Genomic DNA, 21,500 nt, shown 5'->3' on the forward strand with positions numbered 1-21,500 from the left:
ACAAATATATTGTTTCATATGTACTGTTTGTATTTAATATTTTCTATTTACAGATTATATGTACATTTTTATTTTCTGTTTTTATTTATTTATTTTGCACTATATAGTGTGCACTTAGTTAGTATTCCATTCTAAATATTGGCATCACAATATTGACAAATATTGTCCAGGGCTCGGCATTAACTTTTTTGCTCACCAGCCACTGGTATATTAGGCTGGTGTCACTTTAAGACCTGATGCACGGATCCGTTATAGTATAGTACATGCGTTTTCTTTCTCAATTGTTACCATCCACTTAAAAAATAAATGACCGTGTTTAAGTGAATATTCGCCAAAACCAGCATTTTGACATTATTTTGTGTATATTTGACTGTTTAAGCGCAATAAGCAGTGAAAAATAACTAAATTTAGAGGCGGCTTTATGTGCGCACACTTTGGTTGAGCACAAAATCTGTGGAAATTAGTAAAACTATGTGCAACCCCACGGCAAATTCAAGCCCCACTACCAACATTCATCCAAACAAATTAAACGAGCGAGTGAGTGGAGGCGGGTTTGCGTGTAACTTTCGTGTCGGAGGGATGAAAGAGCGAGAAAGTGTAGCTGGTATCATCTATCTATTCGGTGGAAAATGAGTAGCTTATTGGAAGCCTTTCAGATATTTCAGTATCTATAATGTCAAGCCCTCCATGTGTCTCTCCATAAATGTCTCCATATAGCTTCTGTAAATTTGTAAACTAATGATAACGTAGAAAAAACAACCTCACCACTTCACTACACTCAGTAGATAATAAGACAAAAATGCATCTGTAGCTTATAAACAAGACATTAAAACAATGTCCAACCTCTAAATCCATGTGTGAGGATATTGGCTTAAGCTGAAGGTCATTGCATGGCAACAGAATATTTCCAAACAGTCCATTATTATGCTTGTGCATTTCAGTCTTGGACACGCATAGAAAATGTGTTTGCGTAACCTTTGGGTAGACCTGAATTGCTTTTTCACCTCATTGAACATTACCCTGAATTCTGATGCAATACCCGTGGCTTTCAGCTTTTTTTCTGTCTCCTCCTTTCATGCAAACACATGCACACACATATGCACATCAGTTAGAATTATGCTCTTTATGGCTTTCCCTGGCTCTGTTTCTGTTTACACACCTTCTCCTGTGCCCCGTTTCTGCCTCTCAGACATGCAGCCAAAAATTGCGAAGCAGTCTAGCACAGGCTTCTCCCAATCAGACACTCACTGGTACCTCCAGACACCGCTTTAACAGCCCTACCCACACACAGCTGTGCCAGTGACCCAGTAAACTCGCAAATGAACCAGCGCTCGTGCCATCTCATTGGCTGGATCAGAGACGCATGACAAGCCTCTATAGTCTCTCCATCTCTGTCAGCTTTTCTTTAATCCCATTCCAAAAATTCCTCCTTATTTTCCCCTTCTATACCCACAACAGATCCTTTTTCTGTTGCAAGAGGTTGTGTCCCCTTATAATATCATTTTGACTGCAGACATGTTGCGATTTCCTCTAAATCTGTCAGATGAAACAACACAAGAGTTAGTTCTCTCTGTTCTCATGCGCTTTCCACTTCCACTTTCCCATTGGCTTTTTCTGCTTTCGGAAGGTCTACTCCCTCCGTGCTCTCACTGTAAATTGCTATTGTTTTTATTTATATACAAATCGTGGGAGAGCGGAGTGCTGGGAGTCTGTCTCTCTCGCTCCGTCTTGACCAGTCCCATGAGTAGTGGATGGAGTATATGGCAGTCTTATTAGCTGCAAAGAGTTGCAGAAGAGTCCTCATGACCTCATGCTCTTCTCTTCTGCCCTAACAAACTTTGCAGTTTTTTTTTCTATACTGATGTTAACTATTATTATTATTATTTTTTTTTTACACTTTGAATTGATTATATACTTTTAAATTGTTATTTTAGCTTTTTTGTTATCTTATAAAATGGGATTGCAGTGGTGGACGGATCACAAAATTCACGGTTCGGATCATATACGTTTTTTTGAGCCTCGGATAATTTTTGGATAGGCAAAAAAATAATAATAATAAATAATAATAATAATAATATATATATATATATATATATATATATATATATATATATATATATATATATATATATATATATATATATATATATATATATATATATCTTTTCATTTATAACTTAAAGCTCACTTTAAGTTCTTACAGGCTACTACATCAAAAACTCGAGCCTAACTGATAAAGTTCACACATTATTTAAAACAAGTGAACGGTCAGTAATAAAATAAGAACAAATAGGCAACACAAATTACAAGTAGAGATGAATACTATATAACAAAGTGCAGTCTTACAGTAGCTGGTATTCAGGTACAGAAATTAATAATTTAGCCTAAATGTAAAATAACTCCATTTTTTCCAGTGTAGACATTAAATATGTTAAAGCTGTATTTTGTGGTTTTATTAATATTAATGACGCAGACAACAGTTAGAATATTAGGTGTGTGATGTCACTTAAGACCGAGTCACGGACCGAAAAAACTGACAAACATCCGGTTTCTTTCTCAACTGTTCACTTATGACAAAAGCAAGAGAATACTTGCCGAGATGGGTATTTTGACATAATTTTGTAATGTGTCCGTTCAAGCAAGTGCAAGGAAACGCAAAAGAGTCATTAATTCGGTGCTCGAGCGCTATCTGGAACGGTCGTCTCTCTCTCTCTCTCTCTCTCTCGCCCTCTCTCTGTGCGCGCGCATCGGGTGCGTGCGGCTGTAAGGCTCTTCTATGTAGGCTACTGTTTACACACACACACACACACACACACACACACACACACACACACACACACACACACACACACACACACACACACACACACACACACACGTAGTGTTTCCATGTTTTATGGGGACTTTCCATAGACATAATGATTTTTATACTGTACAAACTGTATATTCTATTCCCTTACACTAACCCTACCCCTAAACCTACCCATCACAGAAAACTTTATGCATTTTTACATTTTCAAAAAACATCACTTAGTATGATTTATAAGCTGTTTTCCTCATGGGGACCAAAAAATGTCCCTACACGAACAAGGATTTCAAATATTGCCATCCTTATGGGGACATTTTGTCCCCATAAGGTAGGGTTTACCAGGCCACACACACACACACACACAGAGAGACAGACAGACAGACAGACATATATATTTTCAGCATTATTACTCCAGTCTTCAGTGTCACACGATCCTTCAGAAATCATTCTTATATCCTATGCTGATTTGCTGCACAAGAACCATTACTTATTTTTGAAAACCGTTGTGATGCGTAATATTTTTAGTAGAAACCATGATACAGTTTTTACTGTTTTTTTTTATCAATTTGATCTGCTCTTGTTAAATAAAATTATATATATATTTTTTTTCTAAAATTACACACATTTGCCGATACATGCTGGGCCTGTTATAAAGTGATAAATGCAAAAATGAACAAATTAAATGTTTTTAAAGGGTAACTAAACACTAAAACAACTTTTTTTTGTTAATGATCTGTAAGAATGGAGCTTCATAAACGCTGTTCATTGATTCCAGTAAATTTTTTGACATTTGGGTTTAAAGTGTTTTAATTCTACAATATATGGTTTAAAAACATCTGAGTGCTGCCCTCTTCAGGTTGAACGGTGGCTACTGCAGTTAAATTTTCCTATTGGTGGTTGCGGTGGTTCGTGACCAGCGGTTGTTGGTGACGAAGGCAGGTTCCATACAAATAGATGCATTTCAGGTGCACGCCCCCCTCCGCTGGGCTCTGCCCACTTTTCCAGCATTTTTCAAATATTGCCAGTGGGTGCAGTCAGGCTCTGGCCAGGGGTTTATTTACCCTTTAAAAGGATGATTTGATTGGGTGGCTAAATTGAGTGGAAGTTTGCAAACCGCTTGTTGGAAGTAAGAAAATGTCTTAATTTTCAATAAACAAAAGCTATAAAATAAGTGTATTGTAAAGTCCATATTACTGGTCAAGTAAGAGTTTGGTGAGGAATGTTTGAGTTCATTGATTGGAAGATGGAAATGTTGATATCTTTTTCTGAAAAATGAGATTGCCAGATTATTTTACTCTAAAAATGTTTAAAAAAAATCTGTTTAATCTTGTTGTTTTAGAGAAACAATTGAGATATTAAAAAGATCTCATCTGTGATTTTTTTCTTTATGGGTGGGTTAGCTTTTCCTTAGGAAGGCTAGCGTTCCTTCTCTCCCTCAGGTCCTGCTCCTCTCGAGAGGTCAAGATAGACTGTTCTATTTTCATCATCTTGATATTCCACAGTCAGATCTCAGAGAGACATGTGAGCACTCTTGGGAGAGTCAAGTGAAGATGTGTTTTCCTCTTAAACAACTTGGTGTTGATATGAAAATGATCTGAATCCTCTTTCTTTGAAGAAAAGCAACACTAGTTCATTATTCTGGGGTATAAATATTGTTCAATGCCAAAGAAAACTGTATTCCTGCTCTTGATATGTAAATGTTTAGAAAGGGGGTGGGGTGGGGGGGGGGGGGGGCTGTTTGATTGGATTACCACAAGGGAGGCGTCTCAAAAATCTCTATGCTTTTTCATTATGTGCTTCTTGAATTTCCTCGCTCTAAAACATAATAAGAACACTATACATGGAAAATATACAGGCTCATATTAAAGTTAGAATACATAATTGAAATATGTCATGCGCCTTCACATTCATCTTGAGAGTTGCTGCCTTTTTGTGACAATAGTCGACTGCTAACGTAGTCATCATTTCCTGAAGGTTGGAATTGGATTGGAAGTCGTTTTCCATTGACTGAGGTCTCACTACTTTCCTTTGACGGCCATTTAAAGATAAATGAGAGGGAAAAGGATTGACACCCCTCATCCTTCTTTCTTGATGGTGACATCATCACTCATACGCTGTCACAGGCCCGTGGGTTATTCGCACACGCTCCTCTCCTGCTCCCTATGCGCGGTGACACATGCTCTTCGAGCGTTGGTGTTGCATTTACCCATTGAGATATCGCACCTATCTGTCCATCTTCTTAACTGTGAATGATGGCGGTCTAATAATAGATGGAAAGCATGGAAAGAAATTACATTTTCCTATTCTCTGACTTTCTGGTAAGGATGTAAGCCACAGGTCTGGTAGCACTTGTGTCTCTTTTTCTCACTTAATGCTCTGCTGGCCGAAAACGGGCATGAAGGAAATAGAAATAGTCACACTTACTGATTAATTTATGACTTCTAAGTGGGGGTCAAATGAGATGAGGTATTTTCACACACTAGCGTTGGATAAACCTGAGAGATGTTCGTGCAAGGCTGTTACAAGATTTTTTCACCTTTTTCCCACTCTTCTGATTTTATTAACACTGGGTATCAAAACCTGTCTGAAAAGACCAGATTAGGCTAGCATGCATTTGCATGCTGGGAGGGAAGCTGGATCCAAAGTGCAATCTTCTAAGGTAACCCGATTTCTGAAATTAAAATTAGAAACATAGATTTTCTAGTTAATAATTTAGTCAATATATCATTGAAATTACCTATTTTATTATGACTTAAAATGTAATTTGACCATCTTAAAAGCACTACAGTATGGAAGCTTGTATAAAAATAATTTTAAAAAATGATTTAAAATATGATAGTCACATTTTGAGACAAATAAGCAAGAATAAGAAAGTGGCACTTGAAATATTTTATATTTTTAATTTATATTATTACAATTTAAAATAGCAGTTTTCTATTTCAATATATTTTAAAATGTAATTTTATTCTTGTGATGCAAAGCTGAATTTTCAGCATCATTACTCCAGTCTTCAGTGTCACATGATGATTCAGAAATCATTCTAATATGCTCAAGAAACATTTCTTATAATGATCACTGTTGAAAACAGTTGTGCCGCTAAGTATTTTCAATTATAACAGCGTTTATTTGAAAGAAATATTTTGAAACATTAACATCTCTGTGCTAGGCCATCAGCAAGTAACCGAACAAAAACACGAATGCTAAACATCCATCATAGTTTCTTTTGAACTGCATTTCAAGACTTAAGGCTGGAGCCTAAATCCTTCCTGAGCTGAGAGGCTATAACTGCTACCACAAGCTCTCTGTAGAGTCACGGCCCTGAAGCCAAGACGTACCTCCTCATACACGCATTAACTCAGCTCTCTCACTGATCTCCAACACCGCAAAATACAGTCAGTCATCAGTAAGTGCACTGTGCGCCCCTTCCAATTACCACAGTGATGACATCATGAGCACATGTGCTCTGCAGCCCAGAGCTGAGTCTGAATTAAAGTTTGGCGCTCTAAAACGGAACACATCACACAAATGCAGAGTATAGGAAAAGCTGTGGTGTCTCTGGGTGCCGAGATAGTCACTCGTTTCCCTTCAATCGCACATTAGTTGAGTCCAGTATGAGGTAAGGCACAATAAACTGCCATGACTCTTATGGAATTGGCCTTTATTCCTCTCTAGATTAGTAATAAATCCATAAAAACTTACGAGTCAGTTTTGTGACTGTATACACATATTGTCTCTAATCAGATAATCACTACCTTTTTTTTATTCCCCAGAGGTTACCTTTTTTAAGCTTTAGAATCATAATTGAGTTCTTGGTTATATATTAGTTGTGTATCAGATGATTCTCCTAAAACTCTTTAGGAACAATACGAATAAATGGGACGATTGTTGGCAGACGGGAGCAAAGAGCTGTGAAAGTAATTTGGATCACATAACTCTGATAATCTGGTCTTTGAAGAATTGAATGAGAAATGGGTCCGTTGAGTTCATTTAGAAATCTTTAAAGTCTGAGCACAGTGTGTGACTTTGTTGAGATCTCTTCTGAAGCTCTAGAGGAGACTTATGTGAGATTACTGGGGACATTATCTGAGACACAGGGGGTTTAAAGGAATAATTGACCTAAACATGTGTTCTGTCATAATTTACTCACCCCCATGTTGTGTGAAACTCTCATTACTGTTTTCATTTAGTGGAATATAAAAGGAGAATTTATTTTATATTTTTAGAATAACATTTTTTTTGCATGTCTTCTAAATCAATAAATCACCATTAATTTGTATTCATTAATTTGAACCATTTTATCAAAATGTTTTTAAATTTGGCATTAAAGGCAGAATAAAATGTAAATTAACCTTAAAGGGTAAGTTCGGCGTTTTACAAGTAAAACCCTGTTTTAAGATCGTTTCTGATTAATCGAACGGTTAAGATTAAAATTTGGACAAATGCTGCTGTCCTGAGAATTTTAGGTTTTTGTGTTAGCACCCCCCCACCTATACAATGGTTTCATAGGTGCATTGGAACAATCACTCATATAAACGCATTAAACTTTTGTTTACAAAGAAGTGAAACTCACCGAGTGGTCTGGGGTGTTCACTGATATGCTCACGCAAAAATCGCTGCAAAATATGCTTTCCAACAGGTGTTTTACCATTCGTTGTAAAACTGTGGACCTATTTTTCCAACGCCTCACAACCGGACATTCTTCCAAAAACTACGATAAAACCTGTTGGAAAGCTTCTTTTGCAGCGATTTTTGCGTGAGCATATCAGTGCACAGCAGCATGTGTCCAAATTTTAATCTTAACCGTTCGATTTCATCAGAAACGATCTTAAAACGGGCTTTACTTGTAAAACGCCGAACTTACCCTTTAACCTTTTTTTTTTAATGCATGTTGTTGATCATATTGTGAACGATTCATCCATTCATGTTTGTTTATCTAGTTTATCGGTATGTCGTATGTATGCTGGACTTCTCTAATAATTTTGTCTGTTTTAAACTTTTTTACAATAGACTACAAGCTTGCGTTCAGATCTCCCTCCATACAATCAAAAACCAATGGATTTAATCAAGTCTCATCCTACATTGTTTTTCTTCAAATGCTCCATTTCACTTGACTTCAAAAGAAAATATCTGTTACTACTTCCATTACACTTTAAGAATTCAAAAGCAACATTTTATACATGGAACCATAGAGAACCTTTCCTTTGAAGAGCAATAACCAAATCATATCAAAAGTCTTACATATGAGACCACAAGAGAGTGAAGAATGATCCTTTTAAGCAAAAGTCTGTTCGCGCTCCATTCAATCTCATTGCTGCCTTAAAGAAACAATTGAAATATGGTTTTTTTTTTGCTTTCGTCTTGACCTTCTCCAGGCCTTGTCTGTGTGCATGTGTGTTCCTGCATATACTTTCATAATCATGATCAGCTTTCAATGGGGTATGACTCAGTGTCGTCGTCAATAGAGCAACAAATCAGTGATGTGTGAAATCTGAAAAGCACACAGTGACTATAGAAAGCCAGTCAGGCTGAAACAATGGCAAAACAGCCTTTTAGAGAGGGTTAGACAGAAGCAGTGATGTATTAGCAAGGTCAATTGCCTTGATATTTGACTTTTGATATGTGGCACAGAAAGCAAAAACGCTGTTTACTGAGAGGGTCCACTGGATGCATGGAGACAGGCAGCATCTCTTCATGGCTATCTGAACTTAACCGTCATCCCCTGCAGGCACGTTTACTTCTCGTTTTGTTCTCGCCACTGTTTTGCAGAGAGATGTAGTCACCATCAAAATGGGGAAGTTTGTGTGTGAGTGGACAGATTATCATCCTTCAAACTAGGATCCTGAGGGTGTTTGACATGAGCTGGAAGTGAAATGTGTGTGTTTGTCACTGTTAGATAGAAGTGGGCTGTTTAAAGCATATCCTGCGGAGAGCATGTGGGGATTTAAACGCTCTGTCCTGTTTGTGGGAATGAATTCAGAAGGTGAAGTTGCCTGGGAGGCAGATTGGTTTGGCAGACTGATTGTCTGTGGAAACTGTATTGATGGGACAAAGAAAACATTAAACGTTTCTTTCAACATCTAATCCTGACTGACAAACTACTTTTAAACCGATTTTGAAAATTATTTAGGGTAGTGTTAGATGAATAATGAATGTATTTAAATGCACATTCACATATTAATAATGTTACACATCAGTGGTGGTGATTTTTAATTGATCCCAGTGACTTTTTTCAAGTCAGAATTGAGTCAGTGACAATTTCTGCATTATTGTCAATAGGTAGCGATGAGTTTGAAGTCGCTGAATCATTCGCTCAATGATTTGTAACAGATTCCTGACCGCTAAAGGTTTTAGAGTATTGACTGGATAATATATTTGTGAATATACAAGTCCACAGATAAAGTATTACACATTAGTGATCAATTTGATTCATCTTAGTGATGTGAATCTTTTGATACTATACCAAAAAGATTTGCTAAGTTACAGTTACTGAATTTGTTTAGTGGCCATTTTTTTATGTTGTAATTTTCAAAAGGTAGCAGTGTTTTTTTTGTTGTTGTTTGAACGAGTCACTGAATCATTCACTTAACGATTCCGTAACAGATCAGAATAAGTTCTAGTCTAGTGAATGGATAATTTATTTTTGGATATAAGTCCACAGATAATGTATTACACATTAATAATGAATTTAATTCACTTTAGTGCCTTGAATCTATTTGAGGCTGTTTACCAAAAGTATTTTGCACGGATTTATTTATTGATGTCCCTTTCTGAAGGCCACAATGTTACAACAGTAGGTATAGCTTTTGTTTGTGTGTTTTCAGCAAGTCATTTTTGTTTATTCACTTTGTACATAAATGAGATGACGTTTAGTAAGTCAAACCAGTGAATTGTTCCATTATGGCCTGCATTTGAATGCTATTTACCTGTGCTACAGTCAGTGTAGGCTAAAAATTATAACTTTCGTTTACTTAAAAGTTTTGATAAAAATATTGAATTGTTTATGAACCAAACACCACTATTACAAGCTTACACATTGCATTTCTTCAATGTCACATTGAAGGTTCCTTTTGTCATACAATGTATAGCTATAGAAAAATTAAAACGTTATTTCAAAAAGCAGTTCAGGTTCTTATTTGTAATGGAAAGATCCTTCATTTAGCCAGATCCAGAGCTGTCGTCAGGAGGGTACGTCCGAGAATGTTGTCCAGGGCCCTGTGATTATGGGGCCCACTGAGTTCCTCTTTGTATAGCTTACTCATTGGCCCTGTGAGAAAGGTAGAATATCCATAAAAATGTTGTCTTGGGTCCCGTGATTTTTTGTGACGACCCTGGCCGCATTTCTGCTAACTCTACTTTTGATTCTGTTCGGCACAAATACTCTTTGAAATCCACTTGAAACAAAAATCTCTCTGTCCTTCCTGTTCAAACTCTCTCAGGGCTTTCTTTAAGGTGTTGACTTCTGTGAGACATCTGCAAGCAATGTGTTCTTCTTAATTACAGTTGGAGTTCAGCAGCAAAGAGCATCAAGGAAGCATTACCACATCACTCACAGTTCAGCTCTCCAGCATTGCCCTGACCTCCTGAACCTTGACTTTACGTGACCTCTCTTCATACTCTCGGTTTAACTAGCTCAGTATCTCACAGTATCAGATCACAACCTCACCACTTCCTTTTAAATCTCTACCCTCTCACGTATACTTGCTCCTGTGGATATTTTCAGATCATTTTCATATTTAGATCCAATTTATCTCAGGTATTCACTCAGTAGCAGTTTTCAGAAATGGAAACCTGTGCATGATGTTGTAACAGATTCATGTGAAATGAAAAGGCCACTTCTATGTGTTTCACCACGTCAGATTTATTGGGTGTTGAGTTTCTATCAAATGGCTTAGTCTTGTATGGCAGGTCACAGAAGAGTCACTCGTTCTAATGTGAAACGTTGGGACTCGGTTTTGGCTTTCTGTTTTATTTCCTCGTGAAATTTATACAGGCATCTGAAAACACTTTTTGCTACTTGGAATATAATGTAATGAAGGCCTTTTCCCTATTTCCTAGGTTACTAAACAGAATTACAAACAGCCGAAGCCAGAATCTATTTTGTTATTTAAAAAAAAACACACGCACCAACCCCCCCCCAAAAAACCCACTTGCAGATACTTTAGTATTAGCAAGCAGTTTTAGCAGTAGTTTTATTCTCCTGGGTTAATAACATGGCTCGGTTTTTTGTCTGGATCTCTTAAAATGCAGTAACAAAAGCTAGTAATTTAGTTTGAGCATTGTCATTTCTAGCATATTTCCACTAGTGTTCATTTCTATTTAGTATTTAATTTATTTTTATTTCAGTTTTAGTCATTTTTATACATCAATTTAAACTTCTTTTATTTCTATTAGTTGCCAAGGCAACATTTCTAATTTACATTGGAAGTTTAAGTTTTTATCACATTTTATTTCAGCTTTATTTCGATTAACGGAAATGTTTTATTAGTTTTAGTTAACACTATCTGCACTGATGTGGTGTGTCCCCAAACAATGTAATATTTATTAATTTATTCATATTTGCCATTTTTATTGATCATTTAAATACTACTTTAACATACTATAAAATAATTATGCAACGTTCACATGCATTCAAAATATGTTGTTTCTTTTTACTTGACGGATACACCACATAACATTGAATTTACACTTTCTGTGTGATTTAAAATACGTGAAAGAATTTTCTTTATTATGGATACCCTTGGTTGATATTGACCACCATATTTGTAAGATGCTCAAAGGAAATAGCAGTAATTGTCTATGTCTATGTTAAAGCACTGGTGTCAGTGTGCGTGCTGCACTAATGGAGTGGACTGTCTGGGAGAATGACCTCAGTGCTAGGCAGGATTAGGCGGAGTGTGGCATGGTGATTAAGAGATCTTCCTTTAATTGTATTAGTCTGTCAACAGATGTTCCACTCGTTATACAAGGAGGACTGGGAGTGCAGCTTAGTAGCTGCTGTTAAGCCTGCTTTATCTACTCCCGAGCAGAACCATTAGTGCTAATAGAGTCATACTGGATGCTTGGTAGTCCTTGCGCCAATTAATACTTGGTGAGCTCTGATAAACATCAGCCTCATTGGGTTCTGATTGGAATTTAGAAAAGTAGGCCTCAAAAAAGAGTTAGAAATACACAAATCCACAGCTTTTTGAGTGGCTCCTTTGACAAATCCCTTTATCTGCTATAGAGCACTATGAAATCCAAATAAGTTAAAATGACACAGGAGTAGAATTGTACAGGACGTATTCGGACAAACATCCCTACGCTGTTCCTCATTCTCAGTTCCCTGTTCCTCTTCTTCGGCACGTCAGGCAGAGGATGTGGAGAGGAGCGAGGGGTGAGGAATGCGAAAGAGAGGAGGAGTGGGAACGAAGGGGCGGTTTAAGATTCATCAGAAGTTGAGCTGGAAGAGGAAGCCACCAATGTGGGGAAATAAACAGAGTCTGAAGTGGCTTAACCAGGTTTGCTAATCTGAAAATCCCCTTTGTTTAGTGGGATGCTGTTAGGTGTTTAATTGGCCTGTATTAAGCTCTCCAGTCATGTTTTCCATGAGTGAGGCTGTTGAGAGGTGTTTGTTGTGCCACCACTCTGGAGTCTGGACTGTGAACAAGCAAAATTGCAGGTATGGTTCAGGTTGACAAATTTAGTATTTATAGCAGCCATGCTTTACAGGGAAATCATTTCTATTTAACTTCTCACGTAGGGTTTCTAATGTGTTGACAGCATGGTGATTAGCATGCTAAGTTATTGCTAACAGTAACTGATGGACCATTAACATGTTAAAAAAGTTGTATCTCAGTTATGTCATCCCCTTTTAAAATTTCTTCAGCAAAAGACAAACCCTGTGTCCGAATATGCATACCTCCATACTATAAAGTAGGTGAAAAAAGAGTCTGTGAAATGAGTGGATGTCCAAATTCACAGTATTCATAAAAAAGTAGGCAAAAAGTAAGTGGATGAAATATGTCCAGCAAGATTCTGAAGTGTGCATCTGGTGGACAATTTACTATCCGATGAGGTCACAGGAGATGAGTTATGAATGGCAGTGAAGCGACTCAATTGACGCTGTATTGTTACGACAATGACAACATGACAAATATAGTGCGTCCAATTACATTCATACTACACATATTCATACTACATAGAACATACTTTTTTAAGTTGAGAAGTTCTTATTCAAATGAAGAACCTACACAGAGAGTAAGGCGGTTTTGGATGTTGGGATTAACTGATAGATTTTTCTTCAGCATCTTGCATTATGAGCATTATGTTAAAAAAAATACAACATTAATGTAAAGGTGATGTTATGTTATGTTGCCCCTTTTATATAGGACTTCCTTAAAGTTCACCCAGAAAAGAAAATTGTCATCATTTACTGTTTTTTTGGGTGAATTATCCTTTTAATTCCGACTAGCCAATTTTAAAAATATGTCTGTTTACATTAAACTCTAGTTTGTGAAGACAATTCCTAGCGTTTCTAATTGACAATAGTTACTTGAGATTTATATGAAGTTGCAGGAAAACAAATTTCTGCACATCTGGACTGAGTGGGATTTTTGTCTTTCCTGTATTTATTGTGGTTTGTTTTATTATGCATTTCCATCCTTTATCTCTCAAAGCCTTCAGCGTGGGAACCACATATAACTGATGGCCGAGTGTGGAGGATAGCCGTGTTCTGGTTCTGAATGATACCTTTGGGCTAAAGCGGGAAACTGTGGACATATCTCTCCATCTGCTTCCCTGTGATATCAAAGGAAAAGCCTTGGATTCTACGGCCTATATATAAAACCTGCAGGAAGACATGTGTTATTCTGGCTCTCTTCCTGTAACCTAAGGCTGATCTTGAGCACTCTTTTTCTCATTCTCTCTCACTTTGTGTGCTTTATTCTCTCTGGTCTCTGCTGAAGTGGACCATCCAAAGACTATAAATGCAGTAATTTTTTTGTGTGTCCTTTGAGCCTTTTATGGTATTTAGTCTTGGAATGGTCCTGTGGACTTTTACAGGACATCTTGAGGTTAAAAGGACAGTTCACCTAAAAATGAATATTCTGTCATTCATTCACCTTTAACACATAAATGAAAAATATGGGTTTGGAACAGCATGGGTAAATAATGACACAATTAAAAATTTTTGCTGAATTATTATTTGAATTCTTCCTCCTCAAACAGAATTTCCATAAATATTGCAGTTTCTAAATTAACTTCTGCTTTCACCCACAGAGGACCACAGTGTTAATTAGACCTCAGTGTTTGCCATTCTTTAGCGGTATATGAATTCACTTGTTTGCTAATGACCTGGACAAATAGAGGAATATCTCTGACAGGGTGTTAAAGAGTTCCATGCTCATGACAATTAAAAAAGCGTGTTTTGTGTTTGTGAGAGCACAGGTGATGGATCATCATGTACGTGACATTACTAGAGCGCAATTTGGTTGGTTCCAATTAGCTTAGCATGCCATGCTCTACTGACTAAAGACAGTCCACTTCTCCTGTTTTATTGACACCGTGGCCTTGGCTTTCATCAGTGTTTGTGGGAGCTATTTGGAGATCTAGATTGGGAACTCACTAGAATGTGGCTTCTAGTGATGCATTGAATATCCAAAAGGGAAGGTTATGTCATTAGTAGCAAATGGTCAATTTAGTTTTGTAACTTTGACCTAAAAATGGTATGTATTTGTGAAGGTCAAAATTCCAAATCAAAATGAGTACCAATAGCAAGAATCTTTTTTTCTTTTCTTCTGGCAAATAAATACATACATACATGCATAATGCAGTAATATTTATAAAAACAGTAATATCACATGTGTCTTTTCCACAGTTTCAGAAAAGTTCTGTGATTCAGATACACTATGACAAGATACTGAAGGCTGGAATTAAAGGTCAGACATTTCAATATGATAAAACATTTCTTAAATTCTTCCTTGGCTGATTTTTTGAGCTATGAGGTCCATATTGTTCTTTTTAGCTTATTATTGTATTACCTCACTTGGGCAGGATTTTATTTCTTTTCAGTTTTTTTAGAATAAAAATCTGATATAAGGTTGAAATATTTTAATGTATTAAAATGTTATATTAAAATGTTAATTGCTGTATGCACTGAAAACTACAGTTAAAAAGTTTGGCTGCATTTATTTGATCAAAAATACAGTACATATAGTATGTAATATTACAATTTAAACTAACCATTTTTTTAATAACTGTTTTCTATTTTCATATATTTTAAAATGTAATTTATTTCTGTGATGCAAAGCTGAACTTTCATCAGCCATTTCTTCAGTCTTCATTGTCACATAATCCTTCAGAAATCATTCTAATATGCTGATTTTGAGAAACATTCAGCATAGGTGAAAACTGTTATGCTGCTTAAAGCAACACCAAGGAACTTTTCATCTGCGGTCGCCCTACATGTTGGAAGCGGAATTGTCCATTACCGCTATCGTAAATAATTGAGCCTACTGCAGCCTACTGTCGCACGCGCACGCTTGCTGTTTATCCAGCACCGGCTTTGGAATCAACAATAGCCACAGACAAGGTAGAGTATGATGCATGATTTTATGAAAGACATCACAAACGAAGAAAAACTATGTATGCTGTAAAGCAGTCGAATTTTGTAGTTCTTTTTGTGCTCCGGCTATGGCAGACGTGTCATTTAACCTATTGTAAGTAGATGTACCATCACAAGGGTCTTGGAAATATATTATGAAGGTTGAAAAACTACATAGTGTTACTTTAATATTTTTGTGGAAACCGTGATAGTTTTTTCAGGATTCTTTTTAATGAAAAGACAGTTAAAAAGAACAGCATTTATTTGAAATATAAAACTTATAAATGTAACAAATATATTAACTGTCAGTTTTGATCAAATGAATGTGTCCTTGCTGAATTTTTTTTTTTTTTTTTTGAAATCTTATTGAGCCCAAACTTTCAAACTATAAGCTTATGAAGTCTATTGGCCACTTCCTTTACAGCAGATTGCATTTTCCTCATAAAACCACATTACCAGCATTACTTAAGCTCTTGGGTTGGAAATTTGTTGACTCCCTGACTTGTATTCACACAATCACAATGTTAATGATGGTCTCCCTTGAGTCCTTAACTGGCCTTCCATACAGATATCTGCAGCTGTGCTGCTCCTGTGAATGTGAACACAGACTCACTCGGGTTCTGTGCAGCCAAACCTCATCGTTAGAGCAGAGCCGTACTTAAACACAGAGGAAATATCCCAGCCCCCTTTCTGTCCCAACCACATACACAGCAAATTTCTAAACCTTTTGAATGTATGGGTTATTATGCAATTTGGGAGTAGTAATTGTGGTAATTATGTAGGGTCTAGAGTTATTTTATCATGCGCCCGTGAAATGGGAGGGTAAGTCCCCCTTAATTTAAGCACTCCCCGGTGCATTTGAAAGTCAAATGAAGCATTCAATCTTGGGCTGTCTAGACGGAGACCAAGAGCATGATGCTGCTCTCTTGCCCCTGTTAGATCAATGACATCTTTTTAAGGAACTGGACGTTGTAGGACGACCTACTTGTGGACTTATGGTCTTGTAGTCTTAGCTTGCATGTGTCATTGACGTCCATGTGACCGTATGGTCTCCCATATGTTTGTAAATGATTCAGAAGGGTGCTCATAAGCACTTGTGATCCTTCCCTTTTCCAATGTCACAATTGCTCAACAGTCTGTGGGCAATTACATCCCCAAAGTTTGGAGCTGGAGGAGGACCACAAAGGCTTGGGAAAAGGTCATAGACTGTTTGAAATATGCAAGGGGTCAAGGTTTGACTGGTTACCATGTTCTATGGTGTGTTGACAGTTGGCATTTTTGGTTTGATTAAAACAAACCCTGGAGTTCATTTGAAAAAATGTGAACCCTGCAATCCGAAGCCTGGTGTGCACCAAACAAGTGGACCGAGGCCGGTTCCAAACGCAATCTTTTGCAGTTCGAATGAAACATGAACACAACACGGACTAAATACATGTAAGCAAACCAAAAACGGAACATGATGCGACCCCAAAAGGGACAGAATGCTGAAGCATACCTGTTTTTTCTCATCATAGTCATAATGTTGCTCATCAAATTCCGGTACAGGCATCAGAACCGTGTCTCCTCCCAGCAGATCTTCATTTGTGGGAATCCAACGGCTGTTTTGAATTTTTATTTTACACGTTTTATAAGCTCTTTATAAGTTCTCAGGTGGTCAAAATACCATCAAATGTAGGCTATGCACATACAGGAAGTGCATTTATCCCAGCAAACAGCACTGTTTTGGAAGTTCCGTCGCAAACTATTATTTGGTTCCAAAAAGCATATTATTCATATTTTTTCAGCCGACATTAATTCAAGCATGGATGTTTATTTTGATACAATACATTTGATAAATATTTAATTCATTATAGATATTTTACCAGTAGCCTTTTAAGTTTTAAATTATACAGTCAAAAATACAGGAAAAACCGTGATAAAGTTGACAAATTTACAGCATCATTAATCCAGTTTTCAGTGTCACATGATCCTTTAGAAACATGATCCTTTAGAAACATTCTAATATGCTGATTTACTCATGATACATTTCTTATTTTATCAATGTTGAAAACAGGTGTGCTAATATTTTTTTGGAAACCATGATACATTTTTTTGCAGGATTCTTTGATGAATAGAACGTTAAAAAGAACAGGATTTATTTGAAATGTATATCTTTTGTAACATTACAAATTTCTTTTCACTTTTTTTCAGAAGGATCATGTGACAATGAAGACTGGAGTATGATGCTGAGAATTCAGGAATAAAGGAATAAATTACATTTTCAAAACTTATTCTAATAGAAAAGTTCATTTTAATTGTAGTATTTCACAATATTACAGTTTTTACTGTATTTAAAAAAAAAAAATCAACTATACGTAATTTCCTTCGAAAACAAGTGGTATTTCAACATTTTTGACTGCCTGTGTTTGTAAAAATGTATATTTAGCCCTAATTTATATATGTATATATGTATATATAATATATATATATATATATATATATATATATATATATATATATATATATATATATATATATAATTCCCCTTTATTTAGCTTATCCATGCAGTCTGCTCATCCAAGGGAGAGGTCTGCTATGATTGGCCAATCCCAGGTGTTAATTTCCGACGCAAACTCGTTAATCTGACAGTGGCGTTGTTTGTCATCTCGAGAGTGCAGAGGATCTCTGTTTGCCCATGCCTCTACTTGACGTCTTTTTGAGGATTGCTCTTAAAGGCCATCAAAGAAAAAGCCTTACTCTAAGCTGCTTTGCTTTAGCACTCTTTCAAGGTACATGTAAAGCTGTGAACACCTCACGAGCGCACCTTCGCAAATCCCCTTTTTTGGACTCTTAACCTGCTTTGAACAAAACTTGAGATGACATCAGACGAGCGGGAACGTCAAAGGACCGTGGGGAGGTTTGAAGTGTTGCATATGCGTATATGTGTGAGTTTTAGATAGTGAGCAAGTGTCTTTGTAAATGTCACTTTAGCGTGTGTGTGTGGAAACCTGCAGTTCCCGTTTCCTGTTGTGAGAGGTGATTACAGTCTATCAGTCACACACCAACCCTGCCTTCAAAACGAGTGCACAAAATACACTGTCGTCATAGCAACATGGCTAAAAATTGTCAATGGGAAGTGCAGTGGATTTATCAATGATGGCCTCATTCTAGGTACTCTAGCAGGGTTAAGCCATCATAGTGCTTTTAAAAGGGCACATGGATATGCAGATTTCACCATCACGCCATTTCACGGCACTGATAAATGGCATTTGCATAGAGCATGACCTCGTCCCGTATTTTAGTCTTCAAGACTTTAGATAGAGGTTAAGAGGTATAGTATGCCCATCAGTTACGCAAGATAATTGGAAACTTCAGGTGATGTCCTTATCTCAGAACTAGAAATGACACTTCATAGTGAACCTGTTGAACCTTTCCTTCCAGCTCCTCCAGGGCTGTTCTGTATTGGTTATTTTGCCAGACTTCATTGTAATGTCGTCTTGTGCTACATACTATATTGTGTTTAACATGATAATACGCACTGTATTTTTAGCACATTACGTTGACAGTTTACAGGAAAGGGTCATTCATGGGTCAGGGGATTTTTGCTGTCATTTAAATTACTTTTATCCCAGGATTGTGAGAAGGTTGTCTGGGCTGTTGGTATGCATTGGAGAGTAACTAAAGTATTGACAGTGCTAACTTAACAGCATTCTTCCTTATTGTGACAGTGCTGCTCCTTTCAGAACAATGTGGTTTCCCCGTAATTAGCTGGAATTAATCGTATAGAGCTTTTTTCTAACACTATATGGTACATCTAGCACTTGCTTGCTGAAAATGCATTCTCCCTTCATTTTAGCAAATAAGATTCAAATACAGAAAAATGTCACCGCAGAGACATTTATTTTACTATACGAAAAAATCCTATTACATTGTTCTGAAGTATGAAAATATTTAGCTATTTATTAGTGATTTTACTAAATATTTAATCAAAAGGCTTCATCAATATTTGACCTAGTTAAATACTTTAAGGTACTTAATATGCTTTCATCCTAATTGGGATTATATTATTCTTTAAAATAAGATATAAGAGCTTCGCTGTATTAGTTAGTTAGTCACTCTGGATTTTTTGAATGATGTACCCAGAAAAACAAAAATAACCATTAAAAAATAAGTACAATTTAAAATATTTTATCGAGTTAGATATTCAAAATTGTTTAGTCTGTTTTCTCTAAGTTTTTTTTTAAGTTAAGTTTTACTAAATCACTTTATTCATTGTATTGTTTATATCTATTGAATGCTAAAACTGTGCCTGCCATGAAATTGCATGCAAAGCTGATTTGGCAATAAACTTAAATACAAAAATAATAACTTAAGGTTAAAATAAAATAAAAATAAAATGCTTAGGGTACGGTTATATGACAACAATGTACTAAAAACAAAAAAAGATTTTAATTTTGAATAGCATCGTGCACCGACGACAATGTTTACAAAATGACTGTTAACGCGGATCCGCGAAAACGACTAAAACCGCTGTATCATGCATGCCAGACCAGTAGTTGGCGATGTGACTCTGACTTTGTAAAGAAACACTACGCGCCTATAGACTTAACACATAATACACGTGTAGGACATCACGTTTTTTTAAAAAAAGAAGTATTTTTGTAGTTTCCATGGAGACGATAACGTTATTGTTTTCAAAAATTGTACCTTGAAACCCGTTTTCAAAAGTTTGCATTTTCAGGCCCCCGCTGTCGTGTAATTGAATGGCTAAAGCGAATAAAAAGTTTCCAGTATTAGTTGAAAATGCCCCTAAATTACACTACTTATCGGTAGCTTGAAGTGTTGCTAAATTTGGAGATCGTCTGTAGTTTAACTAGTTTAAATTATAAGAAGCTTGTAGCTTTTCAAGTTTAAAAGTAGCGTCCCCTGACAATGTCGGTATGTACGGAAGACTTTTGGAGTCTTGTGAGAAATTAATTCGATTCGCCAGAAGAGTTAATTACACTCCTTTGGAATTGCTCCTGTTTTAAAAAAAAAAACTAAAAAAACAACAACAAAAAAACACACCAGTGTGTACACTAATGAGTGATTGAGTCTTTTTTTAGATTTTTTTTCTTCCCCATTATTTTGAAGCAGCTGTACAGTGACAATGATAGCTGCTGAATCCATTATTAATATGTTTATGCTGGAGTTCCTCTGATGACTGTCACAATTTCAAAATGGAAAATTAAGCTATTAGCAGAGTTTGTGTGTGTCTGTATTTTTCATAATAATGTGCATTGCAAATTTAACAACACAGTGCCATTTGTATAATTGGAATAGTGAGCTGAATTAGTAATTTATTAAAATTGCCCTTCCTTGATGTACTCTTTTAGGTAATGCTTGCCTGGAGCATTCCAATCTCTCAGTATGTTAATGAGTTACACAAGGAACATGTTTAATATGTACACTCCTCATTTGCATACAAATTCAATTAACCTAGTTGAAGGGGGAAAAAAAAGAGAAACAAATCTTTTGATTGATGTTTTGTGTGTGGTGGGATACTCAGGATGTGCACTGACTGTGGGCGATATATCTTAAAATACATTGTTTTGCTTTGTCTTGCATAATGTCCAAAACCAAAACTCTTGACATCCTGAGAGTAAAATATCAGGTTAATCACAATCTCATACCTCATAAAGATCCTAATGTGATCATACTGTATTACAGTCCGCCAACATCGGTGTGCAATGCCAGTGCGTCCAATCCGCAAATTAACGACTCGCTTCGAGCGCACATTCTAATTAAGGATAAGCGTAATTGGGACATACAAACCTCTGCATATCAATGAAGGTGGAGTGGGTGAACTACAGCAGAACGTCATGTCAGTGCATGGGCGACTGAGTGTTAGCACGGCAGAGGCTTGGATATATGGGACCCGGACTCTCCCGACATTTACATATTAGACAATTAACCAAATTGATTTCTGCCGCCTGTGATTAGAGGTGATGGCAGAAGCTGCTCTTTCTCCTCTGGGGTTTGGACACTCTGGCTCTCCATCAAAGATGTCACAAAGAACTCTGGAGCTTCATTAGCATCCTTCTAATTAGATGGTCACATGCACCCGATAATTAACATACAGTATACTATCTA

General features: G+C 36.6%; 2 long non-coding RNA genes across 2 annotated transcripts in view; both read left to right on the top strand.

Moving 5' to 3' along the window:
* LOC143702498 (uncharacterized) overlaps window positions 1-21,500 on the top strand; it is a 158,043-nt gene that overhangs the window by 45,289 nt on the left and 91,254 nt on the right. The window lies entirely within an intron of this gene.
* Window positions 3,430-4,112, top strand: LOC143702637 (uncharacterized). The gene is made up of 2 exons (XR_013190481.1): window positions 3,430-3,504; window positions 3,881-4,112. It is a non-coding gene; the product is annotated as an uncharacterized LOC143702637 (long non-coding RNA).

This window comes from Siphateles boraxobius, unplaced genomic scaffold, assembly GCF_051911475.1.
Source record: "Siphateles boraxobius isolate OS27281-9 unplaced genomic scaffold, OSU_SipBor_1 35, whole genome shotgun sequence".
NCBI classification, from domain to species: domain Eukaryota; kingdom Metazoa; phylum Chordata; class Actinopteri; order Cypriniformes; family Leuciscidae; genus Siphateles; species Siphateles boraxobius.